The sequence below is a fragment of the Apis mellifera genome, linkage group LG2, assembly GCF_003254395.2.
Source record: "Apis mellifera strain DH4 linkage group LG2, Amel_HAv3.1, whole genome shotgun sequence".
Classification (NCBI taxonomy): domain Eukaryota; kingdom Metazoa; phylum Arthropoda; class Insecta; order Hymenoptera; family Apidae; genus Apis; species Apis mellifera.
Genome location: NC_037639.1, coordinates 6,858,932 through 6,871,298, shown reverse-complemented (window position 1 = coordinate 6,871,298; position 12,367 = coordinate 6,858,932). Strand labels below are relative to the sequence as shown.

Here is a 12,367-nt window from a genome sequence, read left to right as displayed (position 1 = left end):
ATCGAGATCTTTCGAAATCGATCGTATCACGTCATGCGAAATTGAACGAAAACGATGGCAAGGATGGCGAAGATCGATAGAGCAGGGTCATAGGTGATTGCACGGTGAATAGATAACGTAATTACCATTCGTATTATTATCGTAATTATTATCGTCACGATGACCACGATCCACACTCTCGTACACTCGCGTCTCTCTATAATATAGTACGCGGCGCGCATAATATTGCAGCTAAATTAACGTTGCCTTGGTAATTAACGTTCCTTCGTGGAATTTGGTTGAAGTTATGCGACCCAGGATGCATAGGCGTCGATTGGTCACCGATATAAACCCTCGAAAGGGATACATATATATATGTATACGCGTCTTCTTATTTGGTGAAATGTATTATTAAGTCATTCTTAACGCGATCTCTTGGTTCGTGGTAAATATTTTAAGAATGGAAGGGAAGGGATCAAGATTGATTGACTCTTCGAATTTCGTCAGATGATTTATCTTTCGATTATCTATTATTGCAATGTTCGATGACGAAAAAGTTTAAGATAATTTTATCTGTGCGTATTTTAAGAAACTTGATCTTTAAAGTTTAAACTTGGAATAGAAAGGTTTAACTTGGATCTTGATTCGTAAGGTGTCTTTCTTAGGTTTTAATTTTTTCCAGGATATTAAGCGGATATTAATGAAGATTTGTTGGTAGATGTAACATTGCATATGTCCTTAATTTGGGAAAGCTGCTCCATAATTGCCTACTCCAGTTTAACACGGAATCTAATACCCCCGCGTGGGTTTAGGATTAGGATCAGAGTGCACCGCGGTTGAATTAACATTTCAGATGGTCAGATAAAACAATTTCACGAGTGAATTCACGAGTGCAACTATGATAAGGAAGAAATCAAGAACAAGTTTCTTAAAAGAGAAAGAAAATTTCTGTCTACCAATATTTCATATTTCAAAATTTAAATAATTTGATTTGAAATGTTGCCTTGTTTCTATACAAACTTAAAGTTAAGCTTGAATTGAAATGTTAACTGAAACTATACATATAGCTTTTAGCTTATAGATAGAAAAAGAAGAATAGTATAATGAGAAAATTCGTCTCGGATGTGCATTCTGATGATGAATACAAAAGGATATATAAAATAACAAATTTCTTTCTACCATCGAATCATATTTCATGCTTTCATCGGACTATTTACAAATAGAATTCAACTCCTTACATCAAATTACTTGCAAACAATGCACCTGCATAGAATGGCGAAAGTACACGTGGCACAGCAGGAGGTTTCGAGGTAGACAGTGCAGAGATAACGTTATTATACCGTTCGTGAAATCGTAATCGCAAGCTCAACACGCGAGCTATATCTTTCGAGGTGGAATCACTGCGGATTAATCACGGATTATTGATAGTCGGGCAAAAAAAATATTGAAGAACAATTACATTGTTGATTGACGCGATTATGAAATGGACAATGGTTAATTCAAACGGGCGGTATAGAGATTAAAAAAGAAAGAAAGATTGCGCGTGTATCTTAATAATACAGGATACCTTTTTCAGCCGCGCAAAACAGCAAACCGTTCCATTCATTCGTTCTAATGTACGGTTTTCATATTCCATTGTGCGAAGAAATTTAATCTTGCCAGAAGCGTTAATTAAAGTTCAAAATAGAAGGTTGATAATCGATCAAGAATAAAAACTAGGAATTTTTTTTTTTTCGAATCGAGTTCGCGTTCCTTTCAAATCCAACGAAAAGAGTAAAATTATTATATTCGTCTAGAAATTATATTTCGTTTTTTACTTTACTCCAAAGCACAGTTTATTATTGAATATTTTATCCTAGCTTGAATTGCGCGCACATACGTATATATACGTAGATACAGCCAACCATAAAAGTTTTGATACAGTTTAAAAAGTTGCGTTTATCAAAGTCAATGAAAATTCTACACGTAACGAAACTTTAGTGCAATAAGTATAATAATTTGTATTTCTCCAGTGAAATATCAGAGAGTGAAATTATTTTTTCCAAAATATGGCTAACAGCCAGCGAAATAGAGTTTAAGTTTTAATGCCTCTACCATCGTGTCGTAATTTTCATTACGTTGGATCATTCCTTATTATTAAAATAATATTCGATACTTTTGTAACTGACTGTATATTTTATATATATATGCGTGCATGCGTGGGTACGGGTATAGAACGTATCAATAACAGCATCAAACGTGGTTTGTGCGTCGTCTCGCATGCAAAACTGTATTCGTCGATAGAATTCAAGCGGAAGGGTTGCAACCACCCCTCGATCGGACAGACTTCAAGATTGGCTGCTGTATGGCGATAACGTCATTACATTTCTCTCGCGTTCGTGGCCGATGTCACGTTATAAGCACAGTACAGGAGGATGCACGAGGCGAAAGTATGCAAGGAATGCCAAAAGTTTCGTTACAAGAGCGCGAAAAGAGCGTGGGCCGCGTTCTGGTTTCAGGTCCTGACATTTTGCGCTGACCCCTTGCATGGAAGATTAATTTCACGGGTGAAAAGCTCGAATCCGAGAGATGTTGCACTGACCGGTTTGAACGTCGTTCGAGGGAATTACATGTTAAAGTACGTCAATGTACTTACATGTATATGTGTGTATGTATGAATAGGTAGGAGAAGTTTAAAGAAGAATATTTTTGTTATTCCACGATCGTAGTTATTCCAGAGTATCAAGAATTCTTTTATTCTCAGAATCTATGCTACATACGTGCGTGTGCGTTTCTCTAAAAGCTTTTTTTTGATCTCTCTGAATCAAATTCAATGAATTCCTGTAATAATTCTGATTTGAATATAAGATTAGTCAAAGTTGATTTGAAAAAAATTGGAATTCAATTTAGGTGAAACCTGGTTCTCTTATCAATTTTTCTCGTTTTGTCGGTGTTGAAGATAAAATATTGGACGCCACATTATATTTCTTCAACGAATATTTCATATATATACCACAAATGTTTAATTATTAATAAAAACATCTCTCGGAAATGTTTAATTTCAATTAATCCGATATAAAAATATTATTTTCGTTTCTATTTATTAAAAATCGACGCTGTCGTTGATTTTTAAAAATCAACGTCAATCAGGTTTTTTTTTAATTTAATGGGAATCGAACGAAACGTTTCGTTAATCGATCAACGAACGTCGTCAAGCGTGTATTGGTAAATGAACCGTGATGATTTTCTCCCTATAGAGTAATGTAAGATTATCAATGTGGTAATTGGTGGTTAATTGGCGCACTAAATTTCTGCTTGCCCGATGCAGCGGCCGGATGAAACGGACTACGATATATAATGCCAATTATACTTGGCAACCGAAGTTAATGTAGGCCGGGGGTGTTAATGGGTTAATACCCGGTGGGAGTATGAAACGGGATGAACAATGTTCGTATACCGTTAAGTTCATGAAAGTTCGCGAAAGTGAAGCCCACCCTCCGCCAGTTTCGTGCAACCCCGTTATTTACGTTCTTCCCTTGTGACAGGCCGGAAACAAAGTGGAGCGCAATAAAAGTTATCCGAATCTCGATCGATTTTCTTCGTAACCAAGGGGCCGATGTTTCGTCGTGCCAATGTTGCAGACACGTGGAACGTCCAATCTTGCCTCCAGACTTTGATTTACTTAGCAACGTTGTTTTACGATTTTCTTCGACCAGTTTAACGATTTTTCAAATTATTTTTATAAGATATAGAATTTTGTTTATGTATCAAAGTTTCATCATCATTCTCTTGAATGAAAATTCATCTCTTTCAATGAATTATAAATATTAAGTAAGTAAATAAGTATAGTAAATAAAGCGTGATGAATGTTGCGATGGAAAAAGTACGAATCGAAATGTTGGTACGTGATTGATATTCTTACGATTGGTTTAACCGGTTAAGCCGCCAAAGAATGTCTTCTTCCTGGATTTGATATCTCAAGTTACGTTTTCTCTAGCGTATCAGGCAGCTTGATAAATTGCACTATATTCTTCATGCAAGGAAGAAGTTGAAAAAGTCTTGGAAAAATTGCGAGAAAGGAAACTCGATAAATTTACGATGAAAACTTCTTTTTTTTTTCTATCAAATATATTATAATTATATACTAATTTATACAACAAACAATAATAGAGTACTCGATGGAACACGTAGAAGAACGCGAATTAAAGATGCGATTAGATATTCATACTCACGAAACAATGTCATGGTTGGTTCAAGATTAAAAGATACTCGTTCGATGTTAGATCAAGATACTATTATTTATGGTTTGTTTTTCCACTTGGAAACGTTTGAGTTCCGTGCAACGATATTTAAATTACCGTGCCACTAGGCCAAGTTTATCAGAAAAGGTAGCCGGCTCGATATCGCTTATAGTCTGGGAAATACGGATTTACATTGGACGGTAGACATTTCTGGACTAGCAGGTGATTGAGGCCGTGTATCTGGCATTAGTAAACACTCGATCTCCCGTGCTCAGCAACGATATCGGACGTTTCCTGATTCTACTTTCGTAAACGAATGGACGACGGCCATTAACGCCGGCCGTATATGTGTCACGCGTGCAATGTATGCATAGGAAATGCATACACGGCTATGATACATGCACTGTATCGTCGTTTAACGAGCGATTCATGCTCGTGGAAATAGCTTTCCTCACGATGATACAATCTTTCCAACGTTTTTTTAATCTTTCGCCTTTTAACCGGTAAACGTGGCCATTTACTCGATGCGTTTCACGTGAAATAGCGTAAAATATTGAATAGAATAGAGTGAAATAAAATGTTAGATCGATTGCTTTTTTTTTCTTCTGTCAATTATTATCGAACATGATTAAGAAAAAAATTATATTTGTATATCGATAATAAAATTTATCCCCTTTTAATCGAAGCGTAAAAAATAGAGCGAAATAAAATATTAGGATGATGATATTTAAATTTTACTTTTTAATTTTTCTTAATTATTATCAAATACAATTTAAAAAAAACATATTGATAACTAAAATTTATACTGTAAATATTGAAATTTAATTTTCCCTTCTACGTGAGTTTAAAATTGGAAAAAAATGTCGTAAAAGTTACTGGAAATATCGTAAAAAAAAAAAAAAAATAAATATTTGGAGAAGATTAAAAGTATGCTCTATTTAAAATAATTTTTTATAAGCCAAAATTATTTTGAATTGATTTTTTTATACAAAAATCGTGACACATGTCGTTCAAAACGGCACCGCATTGTAACAAATAACGAGGAAGAATGATTTTTGACTTTTAACTTTAAATATATGTTGAAACACGTGCCATCTACGTATAAATATTTGTATAAATAAACTTTGACGTGCCCTTTAATGACCTTGGTTATTTGCAATTTCCATATTCCGTCATTTTGATCTATATACCTTTATCATTTCCCTATTCATTTTTAAAAATTTCAAAACCTTTATTTCCGCTACTCTTTCCCCATCGAGTTATCGAAAGGTCATAAAACAAATCGTGCAATAACGTGCGTATCATCGATAAAGTCTACGATTTTCATGCGGGAGATACGATTGATGTGCAAACAATAGGGTTGTAAATAGTGGTGGGTAAATTTATATGAATTTTTTTATCCATGCGTAATCCATTGGCGTAGATTATATTGATTGGTCGATGGTATTCACGAAAAAAGAGGAAACAGAGGGGAGAGAGAGAGAGAGAGAGAGAGAAGAGAGAAATAAAAAGGAGTATATACAGGCAGCTCTTCGATTAAGTTTGTTTTTTCAGAAATTACCTTTTCCCGCGAAATATCGATGACTTTACTCTCCCGTACGTTTATAACAGGCCACCAATAATGGCCGGGATTTTGCGTGGCCGGTTATTAAAATTTGCCCGCAGCCAGGTGAAAATATTAGCACCCGAAACTTCTTGCCTCTTTGTTTTAAAAGTTCGGCGTGCCGCGGTTGAAAGCATTTATTTCCAGAAGTTCCCTTTTAAAAGGTGCAGAGAGAAAACAAATTAAAGGGTGGAGTGGCGCGGCAGTATATTATTGTATTATTCCCGCGGAATCGAAATTTAATTATCGAGGACGTAGCTCGCGTTGTACCATTGCTCGAGCACTTTTGAACAGTAGTAGAGGGAAGAGTAATTCGGTAGGCCTCCATTTCCCTGGCTTCCACGCTTCCATCTAATTACGAATCTTTTAGGGCTTGTGTGTGACATTGAATTTGATAACCCACTTTTCACCCGGCACACCTGTTTCAAAGTGCTCCTAAAAAAAAAAAAAAAAAAGTTCATTTCTCCGCATAGATGCTTTTTAAAATTCTTACTTTTAAAAGCGCGCGAAAGCGTATCAAATATATTTTAGATTCTTTAAATCGGATATTTTATTCTATTTCTCGCCACCAATTTTCAAAACTTTCGTATCGTTTCAATGGTTAGATCGATGACAGAGTCTTGATTTTTTATTCATGATCCATGCAATGCTTATAATGCTCATAGGTTATTCAACAGATATTTCAATTATTAGATTTCAATTATTTAAAAAAAAATATATTTAAAAAATCTTCTTATCCTTTTCGAAGAGTATAGTATATAAATTTTTAATTTTTATTTATCGATAAATTATTATTATTATTATTAAGCACGGCAGTACTTGATGCTACTTTAAAAAACTTTAACCTTACGCAAACCACCCTTTCGATTTTACATACAAATTGCTTCCAGCAAGCAAAACTAGAAAACATTCCATTCATAAATCCTCCCTCTCCTTTGCGTTAGAAGTTCACGAACGAAAGGTTGAACGGTTGATCATGAATCGAAAGAGGGAATCCCAACTTCTCTCCCAACTTCATCGATCCCAACTTTTTCTCAACTTCATCGATCCATGATATAAGTCAACCGATATATTCGAATTATCTACCTAAGTAAATTGATCATAAAAAATTCTTCGAGCTACTTAACTTCTAATGCTCGCGTATATGTCCAATGTCCATGAAAAAATATGCATCCTTCCTATGTATGTGTGTATATATATGTAGAGAGGGAAGGGTGTACAGTTAAAACGCAGTGCAGTAGTAGATCGAGGGAGCTTATGACGCGCAGCACGTTTTAGGTGTGCAACCTTGTGCCAGCTGTACTCACATATACCAAACTTATACATGTACATACGTACGAAATGGGCGCAGCTGGCTTAACAAAGGGTGTATGGATAATATCGTTTGCGCTGCTTTGCACTCGAGCTCGACATTCGTCACAGCCAGCAGATACATTTTCGTGGGAATCACAACTTTTGCGATTTCTTTTATTCCCTTTCGCCCATTGTCGCTGATACTTCTCTATCGAACTTTTCGTATCTTCTATCTTCCTCCCTATTTATTTCCTCTCCCTCTATATTTTTCCATTTTTTTCTTTTTTTTTTTTTATTTTCCTCGTGGGCGTCGATCATCCCCCAACCAGTGATTTTACTTTGGGGGAAAAAGCGTTTGCCGAGCAACCGTTCTGTATCAATGAAATGTTCGCTTTTCCCTTTTGCACGCTTGCAATAACGTTCAAGAAAAATATCTACCGTTCTCTCTTCAATTCAAACACTCACGTGTTTCATTTCCCCGTATTTAGATGTCTACACATGGTTTTGATCGTGATAATAAACGATGGTAAATGTTTCGTTTCGTAGTAACGAATATTTTTTCACTTTATCGATGTTCTTTTATCTCTTTCGTATATTTTCCGGTTCTATTTGCCTCCGTTTTCCAGCATTAATCTTACCTGGTAGCATCCTTCTTCCTGTCGTTTCATGAATACGTTACTTTTTTTTGGCGTAGAGGGATGAAATTCGTTGCGGAACGATCAATGTTGTTACATCAGAAATTCGAAACTACGATCATTTATGCTTCCACGTAAAAGTCTAATTTATCTTTTCTGTTTTCTTTTATCACATCTTTTCATTTCTATCTTCGCGAAGTTTTCTTTCATTCACGACGATAAATTCACGTTTAAATATTTAAATTCATTCGATTCTATTTTAAATTTCTTTTTTTCGAAAATTATATATACAAGCGTTAAAATGATCGAGAAGCATCGATCGTGATTGATCGAAGAATTAGGAATAGGCGAGGGATGAAAAAAATTCGAATCGATTCGAATCTTTGCTGCGTAGAACGAAGATCGGTATTTTTTCGTCGATATTTCGCAATTTCCACGAGGCACGGCCTTGCATTTCTCCCCTTTTGTGAATTGCTCGTGCACGTGAACCAGCTGCGCGAGACGTCATATGCCGTCCTCTCGGGGATGAGACGGATTTTCTTCCTTTTTAAAATCATTTAGGTCGTGGCACGACAGCGGCGTACTCATGCTGACGAGATATCGAGTTCAAACGACCCTTGAGCTCAAACGTTCGGTCGATCCATCTGACGAGTGTACACGGATGTAGACAGGCGAAAACAAAAAAAAAAAAAAAAAAATGGTTTTCAAATCACGAATTGGTTTTACGCCACACCCGATCGAGTTTGAAATTTAATCGGATGCGCTGCAAATACGCACGCGACTCTGCTTTCGTATGTGTATTGGCCATTGTTTTGCATTTTATATCTTTAATTCGTGTAAAACGTTATTACTCGTGATAACATTTGATTTGATTGGTAATACACGCCAACTGGCCAACGACTGACATTCGTTAATTCATCGTCGATCAGGAAATATCGAAATATTCTTCGCTATCCAATCTATTTTATCTGTAATTTAATACAGGATTAGGAAAATTTTGTTTCTAAAATTATGTATCACTTGGCTTGGTACAAAAAAATACGATGTTTCTTGAATTGCAATTGTGTCGCTTTGAGTAATAGCCGTTGGCAAAGAAAGCGGGATAATATTAAATAGTAGGTCAGTTCTGTGTTACGTCGAATACAAAAATTTGTTTTATTACGATTGTTTTATTACAATTTTTCTTCACCACCATTGGAATTTTTATTTAAGCATATCATTTGAAAAATTTCGCTTCTGTCCAATATTAATGTAAATGGAAACGAAATCTGTAGATGTATTTACTTAATAGTTGGCGTTTGATTGCGTTACGAGATACGTTTTTTTTTTTTTTTTTAAAAACTTTCGACTTTTCGACGAGAGGAAATGTTGGAAACTAATATTAACTCTTTCACATACTCGAGCACGTTTTTTTGATGGATGGAAAGTATGATAAAATATTCGAATCAATCTAATCGAAACGTTCATCGCGAGTATTCGAAGAATTTAATTTGAAAATGAAGCATATTTTTTGCCGCTGGAATTAAAAAAAAAAAAAAAAAAAAAGAGAGAGAGAGACAAAATAAAAAAGCATATAGTCTCAACTTCCACTTGTGCCAGCTTTAAATCCAGGAATTCACGCGTACGCTACTTTTTTCCCTAAATATCGATCCTATTAGGTCTGACTAGGCCATAAACTCCGCTACTCCGCAAGACGTGTGCTTACCTTTCGGCTCTCAGTTACCAAGTTCATTGATCGAGATAGAAGAGAATTTGAACGGTGCCAAGGTGGAAATGAAACTACGAAATGGAAGAGATCTTGAAAAGAAGTTGATTAGAAACGCGTCCCACCGAATAAAGGGAAAGATTCATCCATTTAATTTCATTCGATCAATCAGTTTGTCCAAGAAACTTTTATTAGGCGTTAAAAAAAGTAAAGTAATTGTTAATTCCTCGATTGTTATTTCCATCAAAATTTCTGAATATTTTTATTCATCATCTATTGCTTATCTTCTCGTTTGATTCTTTTTATAAAATTTCTTATTCTAATCTTCTAAATATATTTCGAATAGATATATATTCTTAAATATTATTTTTATTACGATGATGATTTTTTAAAAGAATTCTTTTATCCGAGAAGTTTATAAATAGAGAAAACACTCAAGAATAAAAGAAATCTCCTGTTTCAGAGAGTATCGTTATCTTGAAGTACCGAGTGAATACATACATTAACCTTATTAATGTTTACCTTGAACTTCACTTTTAGAAACTGTTACACAATGGCCTTTGTGCTTCTAGGAAACAGTTATATTCAATTCTTGCATGATAGAGAATAATTTTTTCGCAGGGTTTTTCCGTACATTCACACAAACTTTCGATTTTCTCGTACAATGCTCGTCATAAACATGCATTCGTACATATTTACCTTAGAGAAAAAAAAAAAAAAGAAAAAAAGAAAAGAAATATTTGAATTTTCACCAATTTTTCACCAAATATTTGACGTATAGATATATACACAGGAATCGTACGTTGAAAAACATTTTTCGATAATTCACAATTAACGAGTTCAATTAATTTCAATTGAAAAAAAGAATTACACCGAAAGAGTAATCAACAAGGAACAAATTGCTCGTAGAATATTCATACGGTTTAAGAAGAAAGGAGAACGGAAATCACTCGATAGAAGTGGTGACCCGACGTTCCAAAGTGTCGTCCTGTGTTGGCGAGAAAAAAAAAAAAGCGGCCTGGCAACCCTCATCTGGTGCTCTTACCGACCGACTCGCGCACGAAAAGAAGAATATTCGCCACGAGGTCACGTTGCATCCCCTTTTCCATCCGCTGTCGTTACAATGTATGCGCATTTACGTATGTGCGCGTGTCGTCGCGTTCGTAATCACCCCATTTCACGGTTAATCAGCCGAGAGGCCGGAAGACAGGGAAGGTCAGAAAAGGGAGAGGTAAAAAAGAGAGGCAAGATATCTGGGAAGGAAGAGTAGAAGAGAGGATAAGAGGCATAGAAACGAAGATGCGAAGATGCGGGAGAGATGAAGAAAAAATTGTTACAGAGAAAGACACAGTGAAAAGAGGCCATCGATACAAAAGGAGAAAGCGAGGGAGGACAACGTGAACGATAGATAGAATGAGAAAGAGAAAGAGAAAGAAAGAAGAAAGAGAAAGAAAAAGAGAGAAACGGAGGAAAGGAATTCGTGCTAGTTAGAATAATGTACGCATAACGTGTAGCAGAGCATAGCCGAGTATCACGTTAAGTTAAGTGCTCGATATATACCGCACCTGATCAATTAAGCTGGTAATCACGCCGAAATCACTGGTTTAGGCTGCCGGCACTCATCCACCTCTTTCACCACGATTATCTCGTGTATCGTTCGATCGGCCCACGATTCTCCATTCTGATCAACGCCGCCAACATTTCTCTCACGTTTTGTTTCACACGGTGCGCTTTTTTTTCTTTTCCTTTTGCTGGTTTACACGACGGAACGATAAACAGGTGGAGCCTGTCCCGAGGGAACAGTCCGCCGAGAAGGGTGAGACCAGCACGGTCGCCAACGAGCCTTCGACCCTAGCGAGTCTCGCTCCTCGCACGACTGACTGAAGCCTAGAATCGAGGCTTGCAAGCACCAGCCCCCAAACCTCTCACCCCTTTCAACCGCTGGGGAGGCCACGCAAGTGGCGCCACGAGCTTGCAAAAGCTCACCTCACCCCTCTACCACCCTCTACATCCCACCACCATCGAACGCTGCTCTTATCTACGGGGTGGCGCGCGCGGTTAAGTTCTTGCATCCTCGGGATCTTGATGCTGGCACGGTTTAGATTCGTCGCCCGGTTACCCCGCAGGTTTTAATTTCATTCGAGCGCGCCCCGGCTCTCCCCGTAAATTCGCGGTATCTTCATTTCAACCGGCAAGAAATATTTTTCCTTTCTTTTCTCTTCCTTCTTTTTTCTTCTTCTTATTCCATTTTCTGTTATCGCGCGTTTGCTCGGTCGTTGATTAATTTTTTTTTTTTAACAGATCGCATGCCGATCCTTTCCTCTTTTTATTAGCGGGGAGGAAACATTGTGATTTCTCTTAATTCTTATCCGTGTTGTCGATGATTATTTTCGTAATTCGATCGATAATTCTTATCCGATACAATATCCATCCTTCGCGTCTCGTTGATAAGATGTCAAATTGATTTCGAGGAGATGCTCTATAAATGTTGTTTAACGGACGCTTGACACGAGTATCGGCTGATGATTGTTCGAGAATTGTATCACAATTAACGGGTTCAAGTGATAGCTCGTATTCACGCTACTCGATGTCTATTGCACGTTACACGTTCTCAATTTCCTTCTCGTTTTGTACGGGCGAATTCGTCTCGTGGAACAAAGATATCGAGTGTTTGCTCGATAATATAAACGATCAAGGGAATTTTCACCAAGTTTGCGTTTTCATTATTCGACGATGGAACAAAGCTCAGTCGGTAATCAAATTGCGCGTATCTTATGCACGATTTTCTTGAACCCTTTACTTTTTCTTCACCGTTTCCATTCAACCACACAACACTTTCGATGTGTTCCTTTCTCTCGCCTCTTTCTTCCAGGAGCAACCACCTGTAACCCCCTGGAGACAGACGTACGTTTCAAAGTGCAACCCCTCTCTT

At 36.8% G+C, this 12,367-nt stretch overlaps 2 protein-coding genes across 5 annotated transcripts in view; one reads left to right on the top strand and one right to left on the bottom strand.

Annotated features, from left to right (window-relative positions):
• Nucleotides 1–11,345, bottom strand: part of LOC725891 (synaptotagmin 12) — a 55,133-nt gene extending 43,788 nt beyond the window's left edge. For 2 of the 4 annotated variants that reach the window (XM_006561170.3, XM_001121685.5), the window contains exon 1: nucleotides 11,001–11,345. The gene's annotated coding sequence lies outside the window, so the exon portion shown is untranslated. Of the gene's footprint in view, nucleotides 1–5,760; nucleotides 6,238–11,000 lie in introns of all 4 variants that reach the window. The other 2 variants (XM_006561169.3, XM_026446385.1) reach the window with 2 other exon arrangements.
• The window catches only part of LOC725860 (synaptotagmin 13), a 114,543-nt gene that overhangs the window by 18,209 nt on the left and 83,967 nt on the right, over nucleotides 1–12,367 (top strand). The gene's annotated exons all lie outside the window — the stretch shown is intronic.